The sequence below is a fragment of the Pinus tabuliformis genome, chromosome 9 (assembly GCF_031772625.1).
Source record: "Pinus tabuliformis cultivar Carrire ecotype Pingquan chromosome 9, CPIR1, whole genome shotgun sequence".
Lineage (NCBI taxonomy): Eukaryota > Viridiplantae > Streptophyta > Pinopsida > Pinales > Pinaceae > Pinus > Pinus tabuliformis.
Window position 1 is genome coordinate 1,517,355,481 of NC_142307.1, and position 21,027 is coordinate 1,517,376,507.

Sequence of the window (21,027 nt, forward strand, 5' to 3'; positions counted from 1 at the left end):
TCATTCCCAGGGCTGCATTCATGAGCCCAGGTATCCGTATTGATAGGCCTCCTTGTTCATATGGTAGCACTACTTTCTCCCACCTAACCAGGATGAATTTTTTGTTTTCTTGCTCCCCCTGCCATAAAAAGCTTCTTAAGATTAACTCCATTTGTTTGTGGGCACTTGCTGCAAGGAGTGGTTTGATTAATATTACCCTTGCTGCCATATTTAGCCACATCATACCCAACTTTGTGTTTTATTTTTCATTTTTTCAATCTGTTTAGTCCATATTTATGCCTTCATGTTCTCTTTTGAGATTGGAAGTCCCAGGTAAAAGAAGTGAGTCCATTTTTCCTGTATGGGGATTTCTAAGATTTGTGAAATTCTTTGCATGATTCTGAAAGGGGTATTCCATCCATATATTCTGCATTTTGTGTTGTTTAAGAGCCTACCTGAAACCTGTAAAAAATCATCCAAATTTTTTTGAACCTTCTTGCTATTATTGTTGATGCCCCTCCCAGCAACAATGTGTCATCAGCAAAAAGAAAGTGGTTTATTGTTTTTACTCCTTTTGATATTCTGAGCCCAGTGATGTTTCTTTCTTTTCTTTGTTTTTCCAAGGCTCTGCTTAAAGTTTCCACCATTATAATATATAGGAAGGGTGAGAGAGGACATCCTTCCCTGATGCCTCTTGTGCTTTGAAAAATTCACTGGGCCTTCCATTTATGAGGGGGGAAATCCATGGAGTAGAGATGCATCCCTGGATGACTTCTATTATTTCTCTTGAGAATCTAAGTTTCTGGAGGACAACCATTAGATATGGATGGCTTACCCTATCAAATGCATTTTCCATATCTAATTTGATTATGATACTTTTTTTGGCCTTAGCATACTAGAGTGTACAACTTCCTGTACAATAATTACATTATCTATGTTTTGCCTGTTGGGCACAAATCCTCTTTGATTTTCAGATATGATTATTGGAAGCACTTCTTTGATTCTATTTGCAATTATTTTTGTTATTATCTTATAAGAGGAATTGTAAAGAGAGATAGGGCAAAACCTGTTGAAAGTGGAGGGGTTTGACTCCTTTGGGACTAGAACAAGGTAGGAGGATTTTGTGTTGCTTCCTTTTTTTTTTTTTGAAGACATTCTTTACCATTCTTAAGAAGTCCTTTCTGATTGTATACCAATGAAATTTGTAGAATGCTATTGTAAAACCATCTGGCCCGAGGCTTTATTTGGATGCAAGCTCCATATAGCCACCACTACCTCTTCTTCTGTGAGTTCTTTACACATTTCTGCATTTTGATCTCTTTTAATTTTTATTTTTTTTGCACTAAAGGAAATATTCATATTCAACGTTTTCTTCTTTTGCTGAAAGTAAATTTTTGAAGTGCTTATGGGCTGCTTTTTTTAATTCTTCTGCACCTTTGACCTCCTGATTTTCAATCTGTATTTTTTCTATTTGGTTTCTTGGTCTTCTAATTTTCATTGTGTTGTGGAAAAATGATGTATTTTTATCCCCTGACTTGAGCCACAGGCTTCTGGATTTCAATCTTGCCTCTTCTTCTTCTTCCCTGTTTTCCCTATATATTTCCCAAAAAGTTTCCTTCTCTCTTAGATAATCTTGCTTGTCTTCTTCTTTGCATTCTTTTTCAATTTGCATGCTGTCCATTTTCTGTTGTAACTCTTTTTTCTTCTCTTTTTTTTTAATTTCATTTGCTCTTGCCCATTCCTTTAGCTTGGCTCTTACATTTTTTAATTTTGTCTCCCAAATATACTATGGTGATCCTGATACTCTTGGCTCCCATGCTTCCTTAATTAGTTCACTGATTTCTGTATTGCTGTTCCAAATTGAGCTGTATCTAAATGGGAGCGGTCCTTGATTTTCCATTTTTCCCATGACTATTGCCACCGGTTTATGGTCAGATGTCGTTGTGTGTAAAATTTTTGATTTGATGGAGCTGTACATTACTGCTATATTTTCTTGTATCATGATTCTATCTAACCTTTCTTTTATGTTGCTTTTGCCCACTCTTTTATTGCTCCAGGTGTATTTCCCGTTGTTTGGGGGGATGTCTATTAAATTGTGTTGTTCCATTATTTCTTCTAGAGCATCCCTGGATGGGTCTGTGTGATATGTTCCTCCAAACTTTTCTTCTATACTTCTTACCAAGTTTAAGTCTCCTCCTAGGATTATTTTCCCAGCTTGCATTTCTTTTAATGCTTCTTTTATGGTGGCCCAGCATTGGTCTTTTTCCTTGTAGTGATTGGGGGCATATATGTTTATGACACTATACTTCTCTTTTGTACTGATTTGCATTAGATCCGTTTGTATCCAATGCTGATCTTTTTTGTTGTTGTATTAATTCCCAGATTCCTTTCTTCCATAATGTGCAGATACCTCCTGACGCTCCTGTTGCCTGTATTGCTTCCCCTTCATAATTTCTGCTTTTTTTTTTTTGATATTTTCAGTTTCTTGGCTATTTGTTTTTGTCTCCTGAATCATAAGGATGTCTGGGTTTTCTTTTGCCAAATGTCTCTTGTGGCATTTTCTTTGAAGGATGATCCCATTTCTCGACAATTCCAGGAGACCATTAATATTATTTGCTTGTTGGGTGGTGCATGGGTCCTTTCCCTCTTTGCTGGCTTTTTTCGTTGTTTCCTGCATTCCTTCCTAAGAAGGTTTCCATAGGTTGCTGCCTTCCTAAGGCCATTTCCTTTGCTGCTGCTTCATCCCTCAGCTCTTTGTTTGTCTTTCTTCTTGCTTTTTCTTTATATTCTACATTTGGGGGTGTTTCGTTTCACTGCTTTCTTGTTAGGATTCTGTCAATTGAGGAGGGGGTTGGAGTATGGGTGTTTGAGATCAGAGGGGATGAAGGGGGGTTGGGAGGATGGTGGGGGGATCTGGATTTGGATCTGGGTCCTGGGGATGGGGGGGCTGAAGGATCCAGTGGCTCAAAAGGATTAAGGCTAGTAAGAGGATTATTGTCTGCTTTTGGTGATAGAGGGTGGAGATCAGAGGATATGGTGGGCTGCGTAGAAGATTGATTTGGTTGTTTATTGACTATCTTCTTTCTTTTAACCTGTTCCCATTTGTTTTTTGGATCTTCAATCTTTTCATTTTCATTTTCATTTTTTTGTACATCTATTAGCAAAATGGCCATATTCATGACATACCTTGTATTTGAAGGGGATTTGTTCATAATTCAGCTGTTGTATATGCTTCCACCGATCCACTTTGATTTTGATGGCTTCTGGAAGCCCTTTCCCTAGATCCACTTCTACACAGATTCTGGCATATGCATGCATATTTTCTTTTGGCTCACACTTGTCTATGTATTTCCCAATTTCATTTCCTATGGATTTAACTGAATCATCTCCTCAACAGTGGAGGGGAAGATGCGGCAATCTGACCCAAATGGGGACGACATTGGGTACATCCATTTCTGGATCGAAATCTAGCATCCATCTATTTAAATACAGTCCTCTTGTATCCATAAAGTAAGAGCCATTCATAAATATCAGATCTCGATCCTCCTTGGTTTCAAAATGAAAGGTGTAGTACCCTCTTCCACAGAACCTGATTGAGATTTTCCCATCTATTGACGCAGTCTAGTTCCTTTCTACCCATTTTTGGACAGTTTTGGGCGATGGCCATAACCCAGCAAACTGCTCGACTAATCCACGTTCCGCCAGGGAAAGTACTGCTTTACAAGGGAGGACAGGAGGGAGTGAGATTTCAGGGATGTCTTCCAATATTTTAACAAACTTAGTGACTGATGGTCGGTTCTTTGCCGAACCCATTGCAAAAATGAGAGAGGCGAAAGCTTTTGTTGTTCCTTCATTTTCTTGGTAATGATCTGAAAGAGACTCTTCGTCCTCTGATGAATCCATGTTGCTCGATCCTCAGCAGCAGGAGGCTGCTGAGGGGTAGCTGCGTGCTTCTTGCTGCATTTTCTGGCTAGGGCTGCACAGCTCCTTAGCGGCTAGCAGCGCGATAATGAGTCATGTATTTTTGAGATGTGTTTGGAACAGATAATTCTAATTATGGTAATTTTTGAAAAATTGTTAAACACTATTTTTTTTTTTTAACTTACAAAAAGTTACAGTAAATTTTTATATTTTTAAATTCAATTAATTAATTTCAAAATTTAGAAAATGTTAATCATTTTATATTTTTAAATTCAATTAATTAATTTCAAAATTTAGAAAATGTTAATCATTATTTTCAGGAACGGAATTGATCGTAAAATGTCAGAGGAAAATTTGCATCATTTTCAGACATGGAATTTGATCATAAAAATACCAGGAAAATTTGCCCATCATAACAGAGTTAAAATGTTTAGTGGCTATCAAACATACAGTTTATGATAAAATAATTTAAATTGATATTAAAATTATAAAATTTTCAATAAATATTTCAGATTTGAAATTTTTATTCCAATTAATATATATATATATTTATTTGTAATAATATATAACTTATGTTGCATGAGTTTCTAGAGCTTGGAAATTACAGAAAACGGAACTGTAATATTATAAAAAAAATGTATATAATTTATATAATAATTAAAATTAATATTGAATAAAAATATTTAAATATTAAAATCAATTTAAATATATAAATAATAAATATATAATCTCTTTTATATATAAATATATTATGTGGGTGTCTCTTCCTGAGTCTTTCTTTTGATATATATAAAATATTAAAATGTCAAGTTTATTGTCAATACTCATTAGCATTTAGCATGACATCCCAGATATGATAAACAATGTAAGAAATACTCATCAGCATGCAATGTAAGAAATACTCATCAACATGACATCCCAGATATCGCCCTTACATGAGGGGCCACACGCTTCCTTAATCCATCAACATATTGCTTGAGTTTCTCAATTAAGGATATTGGTGTTAAGGATGTCTTTGAACTTTCTTTCTGCAAAAGTTTCAACCATAGTTACCAAATTCGAATTCGAATTCGATACGATACGGAAATAATTCGACTCTATAAAATCTAATATGGAAAAAATTGGATAGTATACATGTTACAAATAATTAAACTTATTTATTTTTTTAATAAGAGTTATCTATTTGAAACTGAAATTTGTTATTTTATAATTTTGTCCAATATAGAAGTTACAATTTTTTATTATTTTTATATAGGAATGACTAATTTACAACCAATTTGCTATTTTATAATTTTTGTTATCTATTTGAAACTGATATTTACCATTTTATAATTTTATCCAATATAAAAGTTATAGTTTTTTATTATTTTTTTATAGGAATTACTAATTTACAACCAATTTGCTATTTTATAGTTCTTTGTTTTTTTTAAGTTACTATTTTTTATTTACAAAAAATATTTTTCGGCGAAGATCACATGAGACATCATTTGTCGACCCGTTTATCTATCTATCTATTGTTTATTTTATTATTTTATTTTTAATTCTTATTATTATTATTTATTTATTTATTTGTTTATTTTATTGTTATTTCTATTATTATTATTATTATTATTATTATTTTTATTATTTATATATATATATATATATATATATATATATATATATATATTTTAACTTGTATTCACAATTAATTTATTCATAGGCGAGGTCCTTTACAACTAATTTCCTTTTAAATAATAATTAACCTATAATTTTTAACTATTTTTAATAACTTTTAACTAACTATTATCACTAATTTAAATTATTTTATTTATTTATTAAGGGATTGGTCCCCTGTATAACTTATCTCTTTTTTTATTATTAAAAAAGTTTTGATCCCGGTCCAATAGTCAATATTAGCGGTTGGTCAAATTAGCCGTTGGAGGCTCTGCTCGGTCTATTTAACATGCTAAGCTAGATGTGGCTCTGCTCGGTCTTTTTAACATGCTAAGCTAGATGTGTTTCTTCAACTTGTCCTGACGATGAACCAAATTGGTTGGTTCGAAACGCCTCGACAAATGATGTCTCATGTGATCTTCGCCGAAAAATATTTTTTGTAAACTTGATATGGATCACAGAAGCCTAAACTCTACTACTATTTTTTATATTTTTTAACATTGCAATTTATTATTTTATAAAATTTTTAATATAAAAATTACTTTTTTTAATTATTTTTTTCAGAATTTGCAAAATACAAATTTTCCAATATAATATTTCTTTTCTTTAATTAATTTTTCCACATCACAAACTCCTTAAAAATACCATATTAGTTTTCCAGGTTGAGTGGATTTCAAACTCAACCCTCGGGCTAACTGCCTTACCACTACCGGTCTTCTTCAGTAATAGAACATTGTGAATATTGGGCAACACACCACCTTTGGCATTGCTCAGTTCTTCATTGTTTCTAACTGGTGACAGAAGGTGGAACAATCCTCGTCTTCTTGTTATTTCTTGCGGCATTTCGAGCCAGCTCAAGCACCTTGGCAACTAGATATTCTGGCAATACGCCCAACAGGAATTGAAGACTGGCCTTCGAGCTCTTGGAACAAACACATTTCTTACCATCCACTGATTTCCCTCTTCCTGCCATTGCTCAAGCGATGGAAAAATACTTCATGCATAGTATCGAATTTGATTGGGCCGAATTCTTAATCATACCAAACGGAATCAGCGAATTTGTTAATTTTTTTTTGCCAATACGCTCAAATTTGGTAACTATAGTGTCCACATAAGCTCATTTGCCAATGCCCAAATTTGATAATTATAGTTTCAATATAGGCTCATGTTTTGTGGGCAGTTCAACATATTTTTCTACAAGTTTTGTATTCCCCAACCCAGGGAACCCTGGAACTCCAAAACAACTAGTCTTCAAAGCTCTCAGAACTTTCCCAAGCTCCCATTGTAGATCACACTGAAAAAAGAACATTTCCATACATTTCCAAAACTCCAGAAAAAAGCAAGAACCATTGGAACACGTTTTCCACCTCCGTGTAACAGAACATATAACACAAACTCCTCCATTTTGCATAAGTACAGTTATTCTCCCTGCCAAAATCTTACTTCAAGTTGTAGATGTCACACAAATTGTTAATACTCACTGCTATGGTATCAACCACTACAGGTTTTTTGAATGACGTACACTAAGATGACGTGCAGTTGGAGACTCTTCAACCACAAGTTTACAGTGATATTTTTATGTGCAGAAGAAACACACAATCCTACATATTGCATTACACATGAAGCTTACAATGATTATTCATTAATATGCATGTTAATAGCTATCTTTATGGTCTCTAATTTTTAGGAGAGGGAGCAGTACACACATTCTTCGCACTTTATATTATATTACATGAATGGCCTCTCATTTGTGGCAACGGCCTACGCAGAATCACTTTCTTTTTAGTTTCGTAACAAGTGCAGTGATTGAACGCTTTTTAGTGTCTTCCTCTTAAAATCTAAATGATGTGGAAAGATATGTCAACCTTTTCTAATAATAATATAATAAAACAGAGAGGAATGTTGTCGAACCTCTACTAAAAGAAAATGAATTTTTTTATTTTTAAACGTGAAAGCATACTGAACTTTCCTGTCCTGTCTTTGTCGTAGATACCGGGATGTTTACTTATTTGTTAATTTTATTTTTAAAAAAAGTTATTTTTATTCCAAATTGAGTTATTATTATTTTCTGCAACAAGGTAATAACTTATTAAAAAACATTAATGTTTATATTAGTTTTAAATTTACCAAAAATTAAATGATTTTATCTAATATTTATTTTTGAAAAAAATTATTTTATTTTTTTATTTTTTTTTAAATTAATTTTTCTATATTCTAATTGGTTAGAGTCTTATTTTGTAATAATAATATATACTATGACTAATTAATAACATTATGACTCATTAATAACATAATGATAATATGTACTTTCACTAATTAATGCCAACCTAATTTAATATGATAAACAATTACAGAAATTATTTAAGTGTACCTTATTTAAGTGTACCATGTTAATTATTATATGTTATTCCATTAAATAAGGAATAATTATTAGGCTTAGTACTATTCGGCACCATCCCGCATATGCGTCACAAACACGATTTCTTTCCAATAAAGGGTGAAGTCACTTCAAGTCAACATCTTGCATGAATCATCAAATGTAATGAGCCCTGAGTAATGTTCGACTTGTAGGGCTTCTTGAAGTTGTCACAAGGCATTTCAAGTAGTGATGTATCATCGATCATGCAGTAACAAGGACGCAATCTAGAAACGAAAGAACATGGTTTATGTGAATTGGTAAATAGTTATATAATCATAAATTGGGTTGTAATATGTTTACAAGAGTTGTTTAACGTGATGGAGGAATTGTTCCGACCATTAAAAATTTTAGCAAAAAAATTTCAAAAAATCTTGTAGAAGTAGTGTTTGAATCATGTTTTTGATGGTGGAAATGGATTCATCACTATTAAAAAAAAACATCTAGAACACCTAAAATTATGGAGTTCGACAGTTTTTACTTAGATTTACAAAAATTTATGTCCCATTTTTTTAAAATATGACTGGGATTTCCATAATTTTCAAAACAAAAAGACATAATTATTAAACTACAGCTATTTATATATAATAAATTTTATATATTATAAAAATATATATATATATATTTTTATTTACAATTAATTTATTTTTCATTAATAATTAATAAATATCAATAATTAAAAAGACACATTCAATCCAAATCATTCTAAGTTGTGAAAAGAAACAAAATAATGAAAAAGTTGCTATAAATTAGCAGTTAAAATATATTTATAATGACTTGCAATTAAGAGCTCTTTCTCCTTTCTCAAACCATTAGGCATTTTTAAAACCATAAATACTTTTCGTAGGGATTTCCTTGCTACTTGGATATCTTATATCTTACCTCGGCTACAAACATAGATTTGAAACTAGCGTTCTTTGGCACTCCATTGATTGATGCTAAGTGAGGTCGTACGCTATTACACCAACCCATAGGGAGATGAACTCTTTGAATTGTCCTCTCGAGATATTTTTATTACACAAATTTACTGTATAATTTTAAATATTTTTATTTTTTATTATTTCTTCATCAGTAGGGTAATTATGTATTAAAAAATATTGATGTTGACATTAATTTTAAATTTACTAAAAATTAAACGATCTTATCTAATATTTACTTTTGAAAAAAAATTAACTTATTTTTTTAAATCTAATTTTTCTACACTTTGATTGGTTAAAGTCTTATTTTGTAATGATAGTATGTACTCTTGCTAATTAATGACATAATGATAATATGTATTTTGATTTATTAATGGCAACCTAATCTAATATAATAAACAATTACAGAAGTTATTTAGGTGTATCATGTTAATTATTATGCGTTATTCCATTGAATAAGGAATAATTATTAGGCTTAGTACTATTCTAATGGCCTATATCTTAGGTTTATCTCTAGTCAACGCATTGAAGTAGCCAAATGTATTGTATATAAACAATGAAAATTGATTTCTGCAACCACTTACATAAAGTATTGATATTAAGAAGTCGTTGCATGTGGGATTTGGAATAAATAAAAACCTCAACAATCAATGCCTAGCCTATAGATCCTATCGAACTACATGCATATTTGGTGTACAGATCAAATAAATATGGTCCAAATATGCTAAAATAACGTATTTTAGCCTACATGGCCCTAGTCTAATACTGAAGTCAAAATCTCTGCTTTCAATTAATCATTTTTTATATGGACGGATGAGGTTCCTCACTTCAGGTGGACAATTTCATCAATTTAAGAGAAAGTGTTGTTTTAACAAGATATACGTCAATTAAAAATAGTTGAAACGACATTCATAATGGCCCGAACTAATTGAAAGTTGAATAAAATGTAATGGTTTATTCTCTACGGATTTATTTTGATTGATATCAAATTATTCCTGCGAGAGATTCCAGCAATCTTGGGAGATTTTGGCATGTGAGACTGATATATTTGCATTAGGTTCAATGCATTAGGTTCAATGCGCGTACTAAAAGTTGACAGACGATTCCATACTTAAACGCATATAATAGCCTATGGAGATAATAATATTATAATATTATCACTATCTAATGATATCATTGTGTTTATGTACAAATCAACCAAAGTACATATTATCGTAAACCATGTATAACTAATGGTTAATTTACTAAAATTCACGTTAAATTATTTAATATCTATTATTTGACATTATAACGTTATTTATAAACACTTTCACGTTATTAGGGCCCTACGTATAAACAAACTAATTTAATATTTAAAATTAGGTTGGCCCTAATCAACGTTTATAACATATGTTTATGTACGTTTATTATAATAATACATTTGATAACATTTGTGACATGGGCCTTTAATATTTAAAATTAGGTTGGCCCTAATCAACGTTTATAACATGTGTTTATGTACGTTTATTATAATAATACATTTGATAACATTTGTGACATGGGCCTCTAATTTAAGGATATTTAAAATAAGCAAGAATATCTACAAAGTAACCCTTGTTCAAATACAATAGTTAGTTCATACATTTCAAAATTCAATAATTGAACTAAGGTGTAGGGAACGATAGCTATGCAGCCTTGTTATCATTTAAATTGAAACTAAATTAATTTCAACGATTTCTCAAGTTAAATTTATGGTGTGTGCAATTTTTTTTTTATATGGTGAGTATTTTTTTTTTGTGAGAAGTGGTGGTAAAGAATTTCAATGTTTTGGAAAATTATTTATTTATTTAAAATTGAATATAAATTATTTATTTAGGGTGGTATTATTATTATTATAAGAATATCAGTTATTTATGGAGGTATTATTATTTTAAGAATTTAATAATATAGGAAGTTAAATTTGTTATTGGATTAAAATCTTCATTGATTTTTCCATCGGAAAAATCTCTTGAGACATCAATCCATGATGCATGGAACTTGGATCATAGCACAACAATATTTATCCCTAAAATTTATCATAGATTCAAACTATTTTGGGGTCACAAAAATACTTTTACTACAACATTGGGTTACTCAACTAATAAATCATTTTTAGTTTTATTTTTAAAGAATATTTAATATGATGGAATTTAAATGAATGCATATAAATAAACACTTTCACTCTTTCATGGTGGGTGCACACCCACATTGCCCACCTTCATGTTGGAAAGGCGAAGGAGACAAAGCATAAATTATTCACACATAAAACACGAGTTGCGGCTCTTGTATTGGTCACACAAAACATGATGCTTACAATGAACTCGGTGAAGGGTATTTAACCTTTTCCAACTAGCGATTTGCCTAAAATATCTTCACATGCACACAGACATGCAACCACACATTAAAAGTCTTCTATCACTTAACTCGACTTTGACTCAACATTCATACACTCAATCACTCAGTTAACTAACTCTCTATGTTGAGCCAACTCCACATGCAGGAGTAATTACAATTTCTAACACTCCCCCTTAATTACGACTGTATGACTCAATTATGCCTGTTAGGCTTACAATAGAAATTGACTCAATTATCACTCAAACATGCACGCTGGTCTATGTCTTAAAGAGGCTTACAATGACTCAAGACTTTCACAATTTTGCATTTTCTCTTTCTCTTCTTCCAAATTTTAAATCCTCGAAATTGCTTCATTCTCTGTTGTGCTTTCTTGTTGTAGGCTCCATATTCCTTTACTTGTTGTTGCTGCAATTTTTCTTTGAATTTTCTTGAATTTGTGCTGAAACACAATCTGATATTGTCTACTACACTTTCCTCTTCAAATATCCATTCAACCATGGACTGTTGCCACAACATTGCATCTTCAAACTGTCTTCTTTGCTTTGCTTCTTGCGCTTCATATTCCTGGCTTTCTTTCTGCCATATTTCTTGATAGCAGAATATTATCTCTTCTTGACTCCATTGTTGAAAAATGGTTTCAATGCATTCATCTTCGTCTCTCATATCATTCTTTTCACTTTCATCATGAGGTACTGCTACTTTTTTCCTGTAATCTGCAGACTCAAGATTTATATTCACCATTTCATTCAATTCTTTTATTCCAGCTACTGCTTTAAGACTCGCATCAATTTGTTCTAAATGTTTTTGAATCCATTCTTCAATGAGTTTCAAATCTACATCAAATATATTAAAAACCTTTCTTTCAACTTCTTTTCCCATGTTATTCTAAACACCTGCATATTCAAAAACAATGCTAAAAACATCTTTATTATGCTCTTCACTGAGAGCTTCCTACTCTACATCTGTCTTCTTTTAAATTGCATGGAGGTTGTCTTCCACTGTTATGATGTTAGTGGATATTCTCATCAAAAACTCTTCAATCACTTTATCCTGTTCTTGATCATCAACTGTTGCTAGATCACATACTGCTTCATATCTTGCTGCTATAGTGGCAACTTCAACCTTCAATGTTTCATCAAACATTGCGCTTACCATATTGCCACAATCAATCTCTGTTTCAAAAAAGAAACCACACATAACATCAACATAATGTTCATCCACACTATGGTGGAATATCCAAGCATGTATGTGCTAATTGTCAATTTCATTGACAATGTCAACTTCACCAAATCCATTAGTTGCGGCTCGATTCGCCAATTCACATATAACTTTGGAGTCATCATCCACATGTGTCTCATCACAGTGGGGTTCACCATCATCTGTATCATCCACATTACTGTGGAGTCCTTGAGCATTAATATGCTCTTGCTCTGCTTCACACGAAGAGGCTTCAACTTCTCTCTTTGAAATCTTTGTTACATCTTCTTCATCCATATGCATGCTTGCATAATGGGTTTCAATTTTATGGTTTTGAAAATGATCATCCACTTTTGAGTGGGATTCTACAAGCTCTGTTTTCCTCTCAAAGTCTTTCTCATATACTCCTAAATCTACGACTCACTTCTTTGCTTGTGACATAACCTGCTGCTGCATGTCACTCCCCCTTGCATCAAATTCTTCTTCGTCTTTTGCTAGACCTTTGAGTTCCTCGGCTGCGGCCTGAACCTTTCTAAACCTGGCAATGATCTTTGCCTCTTATTTTTGATTTATTTTCTTCATATGCTTCAATCGTGCTTTGCGACCCATGGCTATGGTCATTCCTCTGTTTTATAGTTTATTTCTTGGTTGCATGAGGCTATCTTCCATATCGCCCCAAAAAAAAAATATGATTTTCAATATGCGCCCCCGTAAGGCACAATCGTCACCAAAAAAATTGTCATGCTCGACAAAACACCAAAAAATTTATAGATAAACAAACTTTTACAAAGCCCCAAAATATTTTTTTTCCAGTAAGAAAACTTATTTCGAAACCTTACTCTCCCAAGCACTCTTTTTTCTTTTTTTTAATTATAAAAACACTTTAATAACTCTTCAAACGTTTTAACCACGCCTTAAAACAAAAACTTTAATAAACCTCACGTATTTAAAAAAAACCTTTAATAAACCTCACCTAATAAAAAACCACTTTAATGTAAATCTTACGTGACTCCTTTGACTTCGGAAACATGACTCATAAGGTTACGTGACTCTGTCCAACATATAACGAAGTTAACCTGACTTCGGAATTGTTAACGCACTGCATCATTGAGACCGATTGCGTGTTAACGCCTTTTGCGCAAATGAACTCCCACGTTATTCTAGTAACGTTGTGTATTTACCCTTAACCCGCGTGTATGCAAAATTCCGCAAGTCTTTGATTGTTAACGTCGATCTCTGCTGAGCTCGTGTGCTATAACGCCCTTTATAGAACCTATATGGTGCGTTATAGCACTAACCACGAGAAACAAAATATTTATGTCCTCTCACACAAACGCACAATTTCATTCCTTATGAGGATAGGTGCACAAGTCCAACCCACACTCCTATGCCAATGAGAAAGGTGAGTATATACATTATTAACTATTGTTTGTAACTCTCCCTTTAATGACCAACGTAGCATGAACTCTGTTGAAAGCTTGAATTTGTATATTCCTCTACTATTTGTAAATCCCTTAACAACGATACTCAAGGAGGTGAAGATGTTCATTTTTCTACATGCGGTGGGGATAAGTTTTGCATTTGGTTTTAAATTAATTTAGGGTAATACACCAATTCATTTCCCCTTTCCTATCTAACAAAATAAACTAACCCTGAACCAAAGGAAAATGACATAAATGGCACCAAAAAATATTTTCTTAATCAAATTAATTATGCAAGATAAAATGATTACATGATACCAATGAAGCACTAGTTTTGAGGGGTGTTGAATCTCTATATATACTCAAAATGTATAATTTAAATTCATTAATATTGGATTTTAATAAAAATTGCATCATTGGGTTTTGACTAGGATTTTGAGAAAGAGAGAACTTGATTTTTAATTGCAAAACATATTATATAGTAGATCAAAGTAATGTTTATGAGAAATATACAATCAAGTACAAATATCAATACAAAATCCCTCATTCTAATAAAAGCTTGAGTAGTTTACTAAATTCACTTGTATGAAATAGGAGCCACAAATTCTTTTTCCTAGGATTCTATAGGAATATTCTTTAACAGCTTGATAGAAGTAAAATGTAGTGATGTAGAGAAGTAGTCTATAATCCATTCCAACCACCCAAAAATAACATCCTAGATAAAAATTAGTACACATTATGTGCACTATCAATGGGTTCAATGGGCGTTAGAATTTGAGAGGTAGAAATATCATCATTTTAATAGGAAAGTTGGCATAGGAGCAGATTCAAGTGATAGATTTATCCACAATGTACGAAGAGTAATTTAACTTTTCATAGTGTCCATAGTTGAAATATGAGCATACATAATTCTCTCATAAGTCTTTTAGCATGTCTCAACATTTCTATTGTATTTAATGTGTCCTTTTTTCCATGATGGATTTATGGGTGGCAATGGAGCAAAGAATTTATGTTATATGGTAATAGTGATGGATACCTACATGTATCGTTTAATTATTTTTGCACAAAGAAGTGACAACACTAAGGCTCCATGAAGGTTTGATAAGTGTTCAATAAACTATTTGATAAATCAAGGAGAACAACAAATACCAAAATCCTTTCTAGAGGATGCACCAAAGAAAGAAAGTATGTGTCCCATGAAAGAAGAACACGTAGAATTTGATGGACCAGGGGTTACGAGGTTTTTAGATAAAAAACGTTTTTATGTTATCCATTGTAGTAAAAAATGCCTAGGAATCTAGATCTAAGTAATATCATTGATGCCATAGAAAATGAGTTAGTGTAGATTAAGTTGGGAGACAATCTATGACACATAGAAATGTTCATGAACATGGTAAAATGAGACATTTGAGTTTCCTTTTAAAAAGTATTGTAGAGAAGTGCAAGGTGTAGGGGAGAGCAGACATAATATTTATTAATGGAGATATTTGGAAATATCCACCTCATAGTGTTGGTAAAATTATTCTAAAATGAACAATGGAATATTTTTTGTAATAGATCATGGTATGTGCTACTTGTAATTGGACACCCCTTCCTTCTTCCATTGAAGTTAGTCCTCGCCATGCGATTTAGTTATAGGTTATTTTCTATGAAGATGTGTAAGAAGCATAAATAATCATATTTAATTTTTAAGGATTTGGTCTAGTATATTGTTCTAGGAAAATATGACAAGGAGATATCACACTTGATGTGAAGTGATGATTACAATTGGGGAGTGAAGGTTTCCATTTGTTTAATTGAGTGAGGTTTTACTTGGTTTAAAAAAAAAAAAAAAATATCTGCCTACCCTTCGAAAGCATGAAGGTGTGCATTTTTACATGGGTAGATTGTGCATTTAAATTTAAATGTACACTCAACATTTTAAAAAGTGAAGGTGTCCATGTGTGTACATGTATTAAGTGAACACCTTGAATATGTTTGATACACATCACACCCTCACCACATGCACATAAACGTAAACGATCAATAATAGGGGGTAAGTATTTTGTATATAATCCAAACACCCATCATCATTTTCACTTTTATAAGATCATGATGGTGGGGGTGTACACTGATCTGATGCTCAAAAATATGCTCAAAAATGAAAGTTGTTAGATTGATGTGAAATTTGAACGACGATATAGATCTTATCACCCTGAATCTGGCACAACCCATTTCGCGGAAAACAGACGTCGTATGCTCTCGGAAATGAGTTTTGATCGATTTGGCAAATAGGCTAAATTTTATGCAGGGACGCCTAGTCAGCTGTCTGTACCGCTGACTTGGCATGCTGATTGGGCCTACTTATTTGGAAAAATGATTGTGCTTCAAAAGAACCAATTGTTGCTCGCCACTTCTGAGGTTCCGAATTGTGCTGAGTTGGCGAAATTCTATTGGGTGGAGTTGTTGGTTATGTGGACCAACCGGAGGCCACCACGTGGTCCAGTGAGAGGTTTCCACGTGGCACCTCGATGGCCACTAAAAATTGTTTGAAGTTTGGACTGCACTCCATGGGAATCAAACCTAGCACCTATCTCCAACAAACTACTGCATTTACCATCGTGCCAATGGTGGTCCTTGTTTAAAGGACCCACTAAATATATATTTAAACTCTAGTGGGGGAAGGTGGTTTAATTGTCGAGGGCTAGCCCCAGCCCTACTCACCGTTCCCACACGGATTAAGGAGGGGATCAGGGGGCAGGGCTTATCGCCCCCCTGACCTTAATACACTCCATGTGACCACAATGCCAAGACCAAGGGTTGACACAGAGGGGAGCTGGACCGCGGGGACCTGCCCCAGGTCACGCGAAGCGCCCATGTGACCACGCCGCGCATAGGAGTTAATGGAGAAATTAACAGTCCCACAAATGGTGTCGGGTGTGCGCCAATTTGTCACCCAATTAGTGGAAAAAAGGGGCAAAAATGTAGGACGGTTAGCTAGACTTGTTGAAATTGTGGGTTGACTAGTAGCAAAACCCGGGACGCTGATAACTTTCTTAGTTTTTTTATCTTTTTGGGAGCAGAAAGGGGCTAGACCAGGGTTTTTGATATCTATGGAGTTGTTATTGAAGCCATTTAAGAAATGTAACTTGATGTAATAACTATTTTTATGAGCATAATGATATAGGCCCAAGCATTGGAAGTTGGACCAAGAGACATAGCCGAGGATGGGTGAACTCCTGCATCACTTGTTGCTTTCTGTTTACTGTTATGGTGGTATTTTCTGCAATATTCTACAAATTCTGAAGTTTAAATTCATGTTTATGTGTTTATGAATTTGAAATGAGAGCCTTGAAAACTCAAATTTAATCACTAGAAATTTACACAATTCTCAAGCACATACATATACAGATCATATACATAGATCCATTCTTATAGCCACCTGCTAATCTCAAATTAAATGCACCTTGAGTCTTAGACGACACATTCAAATTGAGTGCATCCCTTCAAGCCCCATCTCCATTATCATGAGGGTTACTTGGGCCCTCATGAGAATTAACGCTACATTATTCACCACTACTTTCAAACAAATGGTCTAAATGTTCTATGCAAGTATCATTTTCTAGTCAATAAGAGTAATGGGAAGGAAAACCGATATTTTAGATTGAAAACTAGTAGAACCATTTTAAATTAATGGAATGAAAATGTTAATTAGCATCACACACTTTGGTTTATATAATAATTTGATGTCTATGGCGTCTTTGATAGATGGTGATCGAGTGCACTATTAAGGCACTCTTAGATGTTAAGTCATCGGTTCAATCCCTGGCCATGTTCGGGTGTTATAATTGGACATGACCATGATGTAGCCTCATCATTTCCAAACTTACAAAAAAATGTAACAGAGGAATTTGAGTGTGTTGAATCCATTTTTTTTAATTTATGAATATACCAATAAAAAACTACGATTTCTATAAATGTTCCCTAGCTAGATTATACTAATAACAAATTGGAAAAAAATCATAAAACTTATAACCTTCTTCATTTATCAACCTTACAACATATACCCACCCTATAAAATTGAAAATGTACATTTACACAAATGCACAATTTCACTATAAAATAATAGATGCATAGTTCAAATTGATTGGTTCTATAACATAACTCCATCATTAGGGAAAAACAAAAATCTAAATACATATTTAAGTTTAAATAGAAAACTTTATCTCACCATGAAAATAAAAATGTGTTTCATTGTTCTAAGCTCCCACTCTTGGTTTCATGTTATTAATCAAAAGTATTTATTAAGTGGTTTATATACTCTGATTAGCATCATTTTCCACATGATGTTGATTGGTAATTTTCATGGTAATTTTATAATTTCATTAGGTAAATGCAAAAATGTAAACATGGATTTAGGTATGTAAGGTACTTACTATTCGAACTTCCATCCATTGATGTAGAGGAGAGGGCATGAAGCCATGGTCTTTCATTGATTACCATGAGATAAAGATTTCAATAAAAAAACATCAATATGAGAAAGTTCATTATGAGGACATCTATTATCCTAAATATACATAGAGATGGTAGACTATAACATAAGGGTTTCCTTCTCAAAAGTAGCTTAGATAATTCCAATATGACAAGGGAGACTAGACTTAATTACTTCCCTTTTGTATCCCTTGATTTAATGGGGAATGTCTACTAACTAGTCATGTGACTTGCAGTGCTCCAAAATAATTTCTCCATTGTTAAGCAACTGTCTAATGAAATGATAGTGTCGCATTTTCTCCTTTTATGGAAAACAAAATTATTGGACAATGGAACTGTAGAATTGTTGTCATAATAAATTGTTGTGCTTCATTATTGTTCCTGCCATAAATCCTTCAAAATTCTTCTTATCCAAACTACTTGACATGTTTTTGTTGTTGAAACGACATATTCAGCCTTTGTTATTGATAATAACGCTATTTATTGCTTCTTGAAAGTCCATGAAATAACTCCTGAATCCATGTGAAATACATAGCCCAACGTGCTCTTTATATCATCAACACTTCACACCCAATCACTATCAGTATAACCAACCAAATTGAAATAATTTTCTATAGTATATAACATACCATATTCTTTTTTCCCTTTGGCATACCTTAGTATTATTTTGGCTGCCTGCTAATCTGTCTCCTTTGGTGTCTCCATAAATCTTGACACGGAGCTCACTACATACATTATATCATGGCTACTTGTTGTTAAGTACATCAAGCAGCCAATCATACTTTTATATAATGTGGGATTGACATTGTTGTTACAGTGTCCCTTGCTGTTACAACCTTCTTTTCTTAATTTCAACCCCATGATAGTTGGAGTTAGCGCAGACTTGTTATCCTACATATTAAACCCCTTCAAAATCTTTGTGGCATACTTTTCTTGAGAAATAAAGATGCCATTTTCTGTTTTCTTCACTTTGATGCCCAAAACATACCTTAACAACTCAAAATATGTCATTTAAACTCACTTTTCATGACTTCTTTGAAGTCAACAATGAAGAGGTCATTACTCCTAGTGAAAATCAAATCATCTACATATAAAACAATAATAAAATCCCTACTGTCACTCTCTTTGATGTAGAGAGTAGGCTCACCATCACATTTTTCAAAGCCATTTTCCAAAAAGTATTCATCTATCATGTTGTATGATGCAGACAATGCTTACTTCAACCCGTAAAGAGCCTTTTCCAATCTATATACTTTGTCATCTTGGCCTTGAACCTCATAACCCGGTGGCTACTCCACATATACTTCATCTTTCATCACTCCATTCAAAAATTCTAACTTCAAATCCATTTGGTACACCTTTCATTTATGTTGTGCAGCTATTGACATCATTGTGTGCATTGTCTCCATTCTTGTGACTGACACAAATGTCTCCACATAATCTCTTTCATGTTGCTACTTATATCCTTTGACAGCCAACTTTTCTTTATGCCTTTATATCTTACCTACAACAATGTTTTTGGTCTTATAGACCCACTTGACACCTATAACTTCTTTTCCTTCTGGAAGGTCCATTGATTCCCATGTGTCACTCCTTTCTATAGCTTCCGTTTCTTCGTTCATTAATGCAACCCATTTTTCTTTTGTAACAACATCTTCAAAATGAATTGGATCATCTACATGACAAAATAGTGAATATAAAGAATTCAGACCTTCGTTGCTATCAACTTCATTTTTCTCATACATTTCACTTAAATTTTTGATTTTTTGTCTTCTTATGCTTGCAGAAGATGGAATTAACATGTCACTTGATCTTTCGCTTGGAGAAGATGATGTTGTGAGTCTATGTGATGCACTTGGAGTAGTATCTGCTTGATTGCATCACACTTTCCTATTGCTTGCTGATAGTGTCATTTGATGACTACTTTGTTGTCCTTGTATAGGTGTAGGAGGAGTCACCAATGAGGAATTACTTGCTTCTTCAAATACCTCTTTGTCTTATTATGGAATGCATGTTGTTACACTGATTGTCTTCTCCAAGCTTCCATCCCATGCTTCCTCTTCTATGAACTGCACATCTCTGCTAATTATGACCTTCTTCGTTAATGGATTGTAGAGCTTGTAAGCCTTGGATTCATCACTATATCCAAAAAATATGAATTTCTCCCCCTTGTTGTCCAACTTTTTCCTTAACTCATCAGGGACATGTGCATATGCCACACATCCAAACACTCTCATATGAGTGACACTATGCTTTCTTCCACTCCATGCTTCTTCAGGAATCATGTTCTTGACACTTTTGGTTGGACACCTATTTATAATGTATGTTGCAAAAGTGACAACTTCAACCCAATAGTCATTTGGAAAATGCTTATCCTACAACATACTCCTTTCCATTTCAACAATGGTCCTATTTTTATTTTCTGCAACACCATTTTGATGAGTTGTGTAGCTTGTTGTAAATTGTTTGTGAATGCCATGTTCCCTGAAGAAATGTAGGAACTCATTTGAGATGGATTCTCCACCTATTTCAGTCCTCAAAACTTTAATATAGTGTCCACTTTGCTTCTAAACAAGTACTTTATATTGACGGAAGTGCTCAAACACTTCACTTTTCTGTCTTAAAAAGTAGACCCATGTCTTCCTTGAATAATCATCTATGAATGTCAAAAAAAATA